The sequence below is a fragment of the Lolium rigidum genome, chromosome 6 (assembly GCF_022539505.1).
Source record: "Lolium rigidum isolate FL_2022 chromosome 6, APGP_CSIRO_Lrig_0.1, whole genome shotgun sequence".
Taxonomy (NCBI): Eukaryota; Viridiplantae; Streptophyta; class Magnoliopsida; order Poales; family Poaceae; genus Lolium; species Lolium rigidum.
The window spans coordinates 103,206,368-103,218,528 of NC_061513.1; positions in this window are offsets into that span (position 1 = coordinate 103,206,368).

Genomic DNA, 12,161 nt, shown 5'->3' on the forward strand with positions numbered 1-12,161 from the left:
TCACAATGGTATTGTACTCTCTTACCATAGGGATGGGCGCGACATGTCTTGTCTGTCCTTGGCGTACTTGGCTTCGTCATCGATCTTATCAGCTTGTACTTGGCATTGATGGAGAGATAGGCAGCGATGCTGGTCCGAGCCATGGGCGCCCTAGGACCCGTCTTTGATGGTGCGTGGCGCGGGAGAGCTGTGCTGGCCTGGGTAGCCAAGTGCCGACCCAGAAGATAAGGTGGCGAGGTGGGCTGGCCAGGTTGAGGGATTTGCCGGCCCAAGAGGGGGGCATTTGGAATGAGGCCATGCTGGCCCGGGTGGGGAGTAGCCCGGCGAGTCCATGCCGGCCTAGGAGGGGCGCGGCCGGGCAAAGCCATGCCGACCTAGGCAGGGCACGACCGGGATTGAGGGGAAAGCCGTTCTGGGCCATGCCGACCTAGGAGGAGGACGCCGGTCTAGCCAGCCTGAGCATGTAGGTTCAGGAGCAGTATCTCCTCCTAGGGGGCGCAACCATAATTGGGCCACCCGGGTTTGGGCGTGGCCTAGCCGGGATAAGTATGCAAGTTTGCCGACATTGGGACCCTATGCCGGTTGGAGGCCCAATGCTAGTTTTGCATGATGTTGGCCAGGCAAGCGAGAAACAGGTATGTGGGCCGGCCTGACATTTCTATGTCGGTTTGGGCTTGATCCAACCTAGGAGCGGTGCCAGGTTTGTTGGCTAGGCCGACATAGTTATGTCGGTTGGACCGACTTGGCCTAGGAGCGGAGGAGCATCAAAATGGGGTAAAAAAAGGAGCCGATTTGTGCCTTGCAGGCTGCCTCCTTTCTTTCTTTATTCTCCACTTCATAGCTTGTCTTTCTTCTCTTTTCACTGATTCATTACATCACCAACTCTGGGATACTCGGGGTCATATCCCCGACATCATGTTTCACTGCTGCGAGTATTTCTCCATGTTCATGAGGGCATATTAAATTGGCTATGATTTCTATATAGTATATATGCAATGAGTATTTGGTCAAGTTTTAATCTTTTATGTGGTTCTATGATGGTGATATGCAAACCTCGACTAAATATTACTTCACTTATATGGCCTCATAGGGCTACACCTTAGTGTAATGAAGAGGGTAGGAAGGGATGGAATGACAGAAACTGTGTTCCAATACTTTGAGTTGCAATAGGGGGTTTTAGATCGGGGACCCTAGAACTAAATTCTATATTGGACATCTATGTCTTAATGATTCCTTAGTTTTCTCATGAAAACAGCATTAGGACCAACCATAAAGGGTGTACTTGCTCATATGGCTGCACCTAATTTAGGCTCTATCCAGTGAGTTAAACTTGAAAAAAAATTCTTACCATGTTGTTCAGAAATCTCTGTGCAAAATAATCCATGCCTCCCTGATACGTCCATTTTGCATCACTATTTTATATCATAATTTACTGTTATTCATTGATATATTTCATATTTAGAGATGATACTTATGTTATTTCACCTTTTTTGCATGTTTCATGATTATTGGAGAATCACTCACCGGAGTCAGGATTCTGCTGGAAAAAGCACCGTCAGAATGCAATATTTTTTAAGATCAACAACTGACGGAAATTACACCGAAGGTCTTATTTCTCCAGAAGAAGGAGCCAGCCAAAAGGAGGGGCCGAGGAGGGCCGCCATGGGCCCCCCCATAGGCCGGTGCGGGCTCCACCCTGGCCGCGCCGCCTTGTGGGGAGGGGGCCCACAGCCCCCCTCGGTCGCCTCTCTTTCGCGTACTTCATCTACCCGAAAACCTAAGGTACGGGGGATAATTGCGAGGAGACACAGCCGCCTCTACGGGGCGGAAAAACACCAGAGAGAAAAGAGCTCTCCGGCAGGCTGAAATCCGCCGGGGAAATTCCCTCCCGGAGGGGGAAATCGACGCCATCGTCACCGCCATCGAGCTGGACTTCATTGGGATCATCATCACCATCATCTCCACCACCGTCACCGTCATCTCCACCGCTGCACCTCGTCACCGCTGTAACATCTAGGGTTGAATCTTGATTATTTCATAGGGGAAACTCTCCCAGTATTGATTACTCCTTGTTATTGATGCTATTGAGTGAAACCATTGAACAAGGGTTTATGTTCAGATTGTTATTCATCATCATATCACCTTTGATCATGTTTCATATGATGTCTCGTGAGTAGTTCGTTTAGTTCTTGAGGACATGGGTGAAGTCTAAATGTTAGTAGTGAACTATGTTGAGTAATATTTAATGGTTTGATATTTAAGTTGTGGTGTTATTCTTCTAGTGGTGTCATGTGAACGTCGACTACATGATACTTCACCTTTATGGGCCTAGGGGAATGCATCTTGTATTCGTTTGCTAATTGTGGGGTTGCCGGAGTGACAACAACCTCGAACCCCCGTTGGTATATCGATGCGGGAGGGATAGCAGGATCTCGTAGTTTAAGGCTGTGGTTAGATTTATCTTAATTACTTTCTTGTATTTGCGGATGCTTGCAAGGGGTATAATCACAAGTATGTATTAGTCCTAGGAAGGGCGATGCATTAGCATAGGTTCACCCACACAACACTTATCAAAACAATGAAGATTAATCAACTATATGAAGCGAAAGCACTAGACTAAATTCCCGTGTGTCCTCAAGAACGTTTGGTCATCATAAGTAAACAAACCGGCTTGTCCTTTGTGCTAAAAAGGATTGGGTCACTCGCTGCAACTATTACTCTCGCATTTTATTTACTTGTACTTTATTTATCTCGCTATATCAAAACCCCCGAATACTTGTCTGTGAGCATTTACAGTGAATCCTTCATCGAAACTGCTTGTCAACACCTTCTTCTCCTCGTTGGGTTCGACACTCTTATTTATCGAAAGTACTACGATACACCCCTATACTTGTGGGTCATCACTCCCTCGAGAACGCTTGTTACATATAATTACACATACTTGAGCTTGTCCTCTTGCTGCATTGAGGAGTGGGATTTCCCTTATTAAGAGTATTTATTTATTGCAATTTGCTTTTAGCAATTTACTTTTTTTTGAAAATTATAAACCCAAAACGCAAACCACTCCATATGCTAACCAATACTTTCAGCTCCTCGTGGCTTCGAAAACCTTTTCTTATTGAAAGTAACTACAATAGATCATTTGCACTTGGGATACATCATATGCACGACCTGTTCGACGGACCGTCATCCTCTAGGTTGATGAGAAAGCCGAGGCGTCGTGCACGCTCAACCACCTCGCGGCGGTGCTCCACCGCTGACCACTACTCCAAGAACTTATTTCTCTCCTTGAAAAAAGGCACGCTTGGTGATGCGCTAGCCCGAAAACTCTTCAGGGTCCTCCTCCACCTTCATCCACAGGGCTTCCGCCTTGTACAGCGGCGGCATCCACTCCTTCGCCTTGCACTTCAGCTTAAAGAGCTGGATGCGCCTGCCAGGAGGAGAAGGGGAGAGCTAGATGCGGCGGTAATGAATGACGATGATGCCTCCGATACATGATGAGCGCAGATTGCACACCTTTGGGCCCCAAGAGGAAGGTATGATGAGCACAATAGCAAGTTTTCCCTCAGTAAGAAACCAAGGTTTTATCGACCAGTAGGAGAAAGGTGTGACTTCTGAAGGTGTTGCTAGCTGACTATTGGCAGGGCGCACTACCGGCATCAGCAACAACGTGGGATCTACACACAACACAACCAAAATACTTTGCCCCCAACTTACAGTGAGGTTGCCAATCTCACCGGTTTTGCTGAACACAAAGGATTAAATGTATCGAGTGGAAGGAGATATTTGTAGTAATTAAAGAGAATAGAGCTTGCAGTAATTAAATACAGCATGATTGCAGTGGATGAATTTATCAGTGTAAAGGAAAGGACCGGGGTCCACAGTTCACTAGAGGTGTCTCTCCATAAAGATAAATAACATGTTGGGTGAACAACTTACAACTGGGCAATTGACAGAATATCGATCATACATGACAAGATGATTACTATGAGATTCGTTTGAGCATTACAACATAATACATAGATCGTAATCCAACTACGTCTATGACTAATAATCCACCTTTCGGTTATCGTCCGAACCCCTTCCAGTATTAAGCAATGTGTGTAAAGTAAACAATAGAATTACCCTTGGATAAAACATTGTTGTTTTCTCCCTAGTAGCAACAACACATCTACAATCTTAGAAGGTATTGTCACTCTCCATGAAAACTAGAGGCATGAACCTACTATCGAGCATAAATACCCCCTCTTAGAGTCACAAGCATCTACTTGGCCAGAGTATCTACTAGCAACGGAGAGCATGCAAGATCACAAATAACATATGACATGAATATATAATCGACCTCAACATAGTATTCAATATTCATCGGATCCCAGCAAACACAACATGTAGCATTACATAAGGATGATCTTGATCCTGTGATAAGGACATCCCTACCACACTACCACCTCCGTCATTACCAACTGAAGATGAACCTGCTGTGAAGCTCAAGTCCAATGAAGTTCGGATTGGACCTATTACAAGAGCTCGTGCGAAGCTACTTAAACAACAGGTGAACTTGTTCCTAAAAGATACTTTGATTGATCAGAACTTTATACTACCTAAATCCTATTACTTATGTATCATCAGGTATGAAGAGGAGACAAGCATCGCACGAGGAGGAGAGGAGCATCTGGACGTGAAGATGGACGTGGAGCTGAACAAGGAGCTGGACATGAAGATATCTCATGGACGCGCGAGGGAGGAGCGGGAGGCATGCGCGAGAGGAGAAGACGAAGTCCAGGCCGGCCCAGCACGCGGTCAGACCGGCCGCCACGCCGGCGCGCCGGTCCCTGGCCCGGTCCAACCGGGCGGCAGGCCGGATCCACCCCGGCGCCAACCGGGCGCCACGCTGATGCCAACTAGGAGCGTTACTGCGCGACAATTCTCGCGCCTGGTTGCAACCCGGTCCCTGGCCCGGTTTGAACCGGCCAGCCCGGTCCCAGGCCCGGTCGACCGGCCCCCAGACCGGCCGTGTCCGAGTCTGTCTCGACCAGATCTATTCTGGGTCGGTTATTTTTGTATCTTTTCGACCGAAGTCGTCCCGGACGCCTATATAAGTGCCCAGGACGCCCCCCTAGCTGCTTTAGACCACGTTTAAGATAAACCCTAGTTCTTAGTTGTTTGCTTTGCAAAACTATTGAATCCCCTACACCATATTGCTTGATATTGTGTAGATCTGAAAGTCTTGTGTGATCTCGTTGTTCCATTGGGAATTAGACGGTTGCAACTTACCGCTTCGTGGTCGGCGGCTACGTGCGCAAGTGTGTGGAGTTGCGAATATCTTGCAGTGGTTGAGAGCTGTTGCATTGGCGACAGGGACCAATCGAGAGATCTCGTTGCGTCATACAAGTTATCATCCACTTCATCCAAGTTATCTCCGCTGCAATCACCCCGTGATCATCATCACCACCGTTGCTTACTGAGAAGATCGGGCCACCCCATATCATCTTGGTATCAGATTCTCGGGTTTCCTCGGTAAGCCATTCACAATCCGCCCCATAGTTGAGTTGTGAGTGTTTCCTATCCAGAAAAAGCCAAAAAAAATTAGGGTTAGGGTTTGCCATAGCCTTAGATTGCACTAATTTCAAGTTTTAGTTGCTTTTCGTAGTTGTTTTTGTGTATCTTTTTCTTGCATCTAGTATTGTTAGAGTTTGAGTCTCTATTATTATCTAGTTTCAGTTTTTGTTTCTCCGAGTCCACATAGCATACAGTGTGTTTGTCCAAACCATAGCCATAGTCTTTCGATATAAGTGACTAGGAACTTCCCCAGAAGAGACTAGTTTTACCGCTCGATAGGCTGCTCATTAGGGTTTTGGTGCTTTGCATTATCTGTTGGCCGTGTTATCAAGGAGTTGTGTCATAAAATAAAAAAAACAGAAAATTGAAAAGAAGCAAAAAGAGCTAAATAGCTGCGTGTTATACAAAAAGAAAATTCCAAAAAGAAACGTGAAGTGCTAGAAGAATCAAGTGAAGGCCTCAGTTTACTTTACTGCACCTGTAGTTGAGCAATCTTGTGCCTGTCTCGTTGAGCTTTGCTAGCGTCTCTCTAGTGCATTGCAACCTTTCCTACATATAGTTGCAGTGCCACATTTATCGCCTTGTGTGAGTATCATTGGTTGTCTACGATCATCACTAGAGCTTTTTATTGGTGCAAATAGGTAGCCCACCTACAGCCCCACATATACCCTGCTTTGCCGTGTGATTTGTTCTTATACCCTTGATATTCGCTTCGCTACATCCGTGCACTAGTTGTTACTACAAGTGGTAAGCAATACTAATTCACTTTGGAGCGGTAAGATTTCCTTTTCTTATCAGTTTTGAGTGAGTTGTGAGAGTACCACCATATATTTTTGATTTAGTGCACTAACCTACTAACCATGTCTGCTAGTGATGAAGAAATTGTTAACCAGGAGAACAAGAACTCCGCGGATTTGATGACATGGAGGGAGTATGAGGCTCTTCATAATGAACGTGAATTCCGCGCTCAGGGTGATGAGCTTAGGGGAACGGTCCAAGGGATCTCCCGGAAACTGGATGCTACTAGTGAGACCGTCACTACAATGAAAGATCAAATGACGGATATCCAACGCATTCTTCAAACTTTGCAAATGTCCAACCGGGCGGCAGGCCGGATCCACCCCGGCGCCACGCTGATGCCAACCGGGAGCGTTATTGCGCGAAAATTCTCGCGCCCGGTTGCAACCCGGTCCCTAGCCCGGTTTGAACCGGCCAGCCCCGGTCCCAGGCCCGGTCGACCGGCGCCCAGACCGGCCGTGTCCGAGTCTGTCTCGACCAGATCTATTCTGGGTCGGTTATTCTTGTATCTTTTCGACCAGAAGTCGTCCCGGACGCATATATAAGTGCCTAGGACGCCCCTAGCTACTTTAGACCACGTTTAAGATAAACCCTAGTTCTTAGTTGTTTGCTTTGCAAAACTATTGAATCCCCTACACCATATTGCTTGATATTGTGTAGATCTGAAAGTCTTGTGTGATCTGCTGTTCCATTGGGAATTAGACGGTTGCAACTTATCGCTTCTTGGTCGGTGGCTACGTGCGCAAGTGTGTGGAGTTGCGAATATCTTGCAGGGTTGAGAGCTGTTGCATTGGCGACAGGGACCAATCGAGAGATCTCGTTGCGTCATACAAGTTATCATCCACTTCATCCAAGTTATCTCCGCTGCAACCACCCCGTGATCATCATCACCACCGTTGCTTACTGAGAAGATCGGGCCACCCTATATCATCCTGTAGGGAAGCTCACAAGATCTAAACATGAGGCACAAATTGGAGAAGACAACCATCTAGCTACTGCTGTGGACCCATAGTCCAGGGATGAACTACTCACACATCACTTCGGAGGCGGGCATGGTGATGTAGATGCCTCCGGCGATGATTTCCCCCTCTAGCAGGGTGCCGAGAAGAGCTTCAGAACCCTCCCGAGATGGGTTCTGTGATGGCGGCCGCGACATAACTTTTCATGGATGGTGACTCAGGTATATAGGGTTTTCCCGAGATCGTGAATAAATAGGCGGAGGGGCGATGTCGGTGGAGGCCAGGGTGGCCCACACCACCCCTAGGCGTGAGCCAGGGTCAGGCCGCGCCTAGGGATGGCGTGGCCGCCCTACTGCCCCTTCGACTCCCCTCTGGACTCAATCTTCGTTACGGAGAAATATTGACTTCGGCTTTTGTTTCGTCCAATTTCGAGAATATATCCTGTATAACTTTTCTGAAACCAAAAACAACAGAAAACAAGGAACTAGCACTGTGGCATCTTGTTAATAGGTTAGTGCCGGAAAATGTATAAAAGTGCAACGAAGCATGAGCAAAATATATATAAATTGGTGTAAAATAAGCATGGAGCATCAAAAATTATAGATACGTTTGAGACGTATCAAGCATCCCCAAGCTTAACTCCTGCTCATCCTCGAGTAGGTAAGTGATAACAAAATAGTTTTTGAGGTGACATGAAGCCAACACAATCTTGATCAAGCATGAAAGCATTGTGAGCTAGGATCAAAGTACTCTAAACATAGGCATGATAGGTATAATTCTAACAATAGAACTTAGCAACTATGTTTAATATGAGAAGTAACTCAAACAAAGGATCATGAATAACAATGCATGAAACAACTGTTTATTTATGAGCATAGAGAAAACATAGCGAAGTTGTATTCAGCTTGTCCTTTATGGAATAGCAAAACATAAATGCTAGGACACCTTTAAAGTTCAGAGGGTGAAGCGACTAACTAAGAGAGCAATAATGGCCATAATCATGCATAGCGACAAAACATTATTAATCAAAGCATAAAGTGATTATAAGTCAAAAACTAAATGATCATAGAGTCTTTAGTTGACTGGTCATAGTCATAACATGATGTAAACATGCCCCAAGTCAACCCAATAAAGCATCAAACGAGAATACCACAATATTATGTTTTTTTATGATGAAAACAACACATGATTCTTTCAATAGCACATTATGCACTCTCAGCTATTTGAGACAAGTCATGCTACAACAATAAATACTGAGCATATGACAAGAATAGCATCCAACATGACATGCCAAAGTCTATGTCACAGTCCAGACAAGCTTCTTTTTTTGCATCACTATACACATGAAATTTTACTTGTATCCAACACCAATCAACTTATTTGAAATAACTCTCAGAGATAAAAAAAAACAATATGGACCAGAGAGCTAATCATACATAAATAAAGAATACTAACGAGCTTTGAACAAAATTTAAGTGAAAGAACAAGAGCTAAATGTAGTACTAGAAAACTAGAACACTCGCAGAACAATAATAGTGAAAACTAGAGCGTTCTATGCAACTAAAACAGAGCGGGTCTTTCTCCAAAACAAATGTGCCGGGATCCAACATATTCTACAAAAAACAAAACAAACAAAACAAAAAAAAAATAAAGACGCTCCAAGAACAACACATAGTGTATGAAGCAATAAAAATATAGCGCATAGAGAGATAACATGTTGCTTTGTTAATGAAGAGGGGATGCCTTGGGCATCCCCAAGCTTTGACGCTTGTACCTCTTGAATATTTCTTGGGGTCTAGAGGAATTTCCAAGCTTGAGATTGTGTCCATTCTTCATCTCATCACATCTTTCTTCTCTCTCTACACTTGAAAACTTCCTTCATACAAAACTTCACACAATTCTTTATCAGCAGCATGAGTACAATTAAAATAAATAAATCCACTTAGGTTCAGTTATAACATATATCAAACATCTATTAAAATATTAGCTACTGTAGCAACTCTTCAAAAAGCTCTTTGATCAAAAAAAATCAAAAAGAAGAGATTTAAGAGGCAAATGCAAATAGTGCAGAAATCTGTCAAAACAGAACAACATGTAAAGATCGATTTTTCGAAAATCTTCTGTTGCTCATCTCGAAAAATGGTAAACTAACGAAAGTTAGATAATAACCCGGGACATATGCATACAAATTGGCAGATCAAAATTAAGTACTGGCTATTTATACGAATTTTTATGGTAACATCACATAATCTATTTCTGGACAGCAAATTCCCCAAATATTACTTTCTTCCTATTAGAGGCTATTCTTGGCACAAAAACGAAATAAAAATGACAAGGAGAGGTTATTACAGAGGGAATAACTGCCAGGACTCAATAAAAAGAAAAAATACATAAAATAAATATGAGTTATCTCTCAAGAGTGCTTTTTTAACGCCTTTCAGCTAGGCGCAGAAAAAGAGCGAGCATCAAATATTATCAAGTAAAGAAGCATCAAGTTCAATCACTTCCTCTAAAACACAACTTGTCAAAATAGGAACTTTAGATTCCCCTGGAGATGATTCAACATGTAAACCAGTCTTAGTTGTACTAAAAGGTTTATCAATTTTAAACATATTATGGGGTTTTGGTTTAGTTGCCTTGGGAACATACATGAATTTTTGCTCTTTTCCCACAAAAGTTTTCTACTTCTTACATCCAAGAGAGGAAAAGGTTGAACCTAAAGTTTCCATAGCTTCATTTAGTTTACCAATCCTAAGGTTTATACTATCATGGATATTGCTAGCCTCTAAAACAGTGATTCTTTTATTGATATTTTATACTAATTCATTAATTTGGCTAGCATTATCAAGGCAGTTTGACAAACTTTTCTCTAGAGAGCTCAGTCTTTCTACAACCTCTTCCAAAGTGATCTCAGTTTTAACAACTTTAGTAGGTGGGATTCCTACCAAGCTTTCAATTAAATTGCAGGCTTCCAAAGTGGGAGTACCCAGAAAATTACCCTCCGTCAGAGTATCCAAAACATACCTATTCCAGCTAGATATACAAACATAAAAATTTCTAAGGAGGATCATGGTAGAATATTGTTTAGTACATATATGATGAGCAATACTTATTCTATACCAAGCATCTTTCAAACTTTTCCCCCCTTGTTGCTTAAAAGAACGAACCTCAACTTCAGGAATACTCATTTTAGCAAAATGAAAACAGAACAATAGAAATAACAGCTATAATAGAAACTAATTTTTGTGTGTTTTCGACATAATAAAACAAACAAGACAAATAAAATAAACTAAGCAAAACTATAGCAAAGTAAAGAGATTGGAGATGAGAGACTCCCCTTCCATAAATCCTATTTCTCCCAGGCAACGACGTCATAAAAAGAGCTTGATGAGCGCAGATTGCACATTGTTGGGGAACCCCAAGAGGAAGGTATGATGATCACAGTAGCAAGTTTTCCCTCAGTAAGAAACCAAGTTTTAATCGACCAGTAGGAGAAATACGGGACTTCTGAAGGTGTTGCTAGCTGACTATTGGTAGGGTGCACTACCGGTGTCAGTAACAACGTGGAACCTACACAGAACACAACGAAAATACTTTGCCCTAACTTACAGTGAGGTTATCAATCTCACCGGTTTTGCTGAACACAAAGGATTAAATATATCGAGTGGAAGGAGATGTTTGCACTAATTAAAGAGAACAGAGCTTGCAGTAAGTAAATAGAGCAGGATGCAGTGGATGAATTTATCAGTGTAAAGGAAAGGACCGGGGTCCACAGTTCACTAGAGGTGTCTCTCCATAAAGACATGTTGGGTGAACAAATTACAGCTGGGCAATTGACATAATATCAACCATACATGACAAGATGATTACTATGAGATTCGTTTGGGCATTACAATATAATTCATAGACCGTAATCCAACTGCGTCTATGACGAAGAATTCACCTTCCGGTTATCGTCCGAACCCCTTCCAGTATTAACTTGCAGGCAACAGATCGGATTGAGAAATGTGTGTAAAGTAAACAATAGAATTATCCTTGGATAAAACATTGTTGTTTTCTCCCTAGTATCAACAACACATCTACAATCTTAGAAGTTATTGTCACTCTCCCAGAAAACTAGAGGCATGAACCTACTATCGAGCATAAATACCCCCTCTTTGAGTCACAAGCATTTACTTGGCCAGAGTATCTACTAGCAACAGAGAGCATGCAAGATCACAAATAACATATGACATGAATATATAATCGACCTCAACATAGTATGCAATATTCATCGGATCCCAGCAAACACAACATGTAGCATTACATAAGGATGATCTTGATCATGTAGGGCAGCTCACAAGATCTAAACATGAGGCACAAATTGGAGAAGACAACCATCTAGCTACTACTATGGACCCATAGTACATGGATGAACTACTCACGCATCACTTCGGAGGCGGGCATGGTGATGTAGATACCTCCGACAATGATTTCCCCCTCCGGCAGGGTGCCGGGATGAGCTTCAGAACCCTCCCGAGATGGGTTCTGCGATGGCGACCGCGACGAAACTTTTCGTGGATGGAAACTCGGGTATCTAGGGTTTTCCCGAGATCGTGAATAAATAGGCGGAGGGGCGATGTTGGTGGAGGCCAGGGTGGCCCACACCACCCCTAGGCACGGGCCAGGGTCAGGTCGGCGCCTAGGGCTAGCTTGGCCGCCCTGATGCCCCCCTACGACTCCCCTCTGGACTCAGTCTTCGTTACGGAGAAATATTGACTTCGGCTTTTATTTCGTCCAATTCCGAGAATATTTCCTGTACAACTTTTCTGAAACCAAAAAACAGCAGAAAACATGGAACTAACA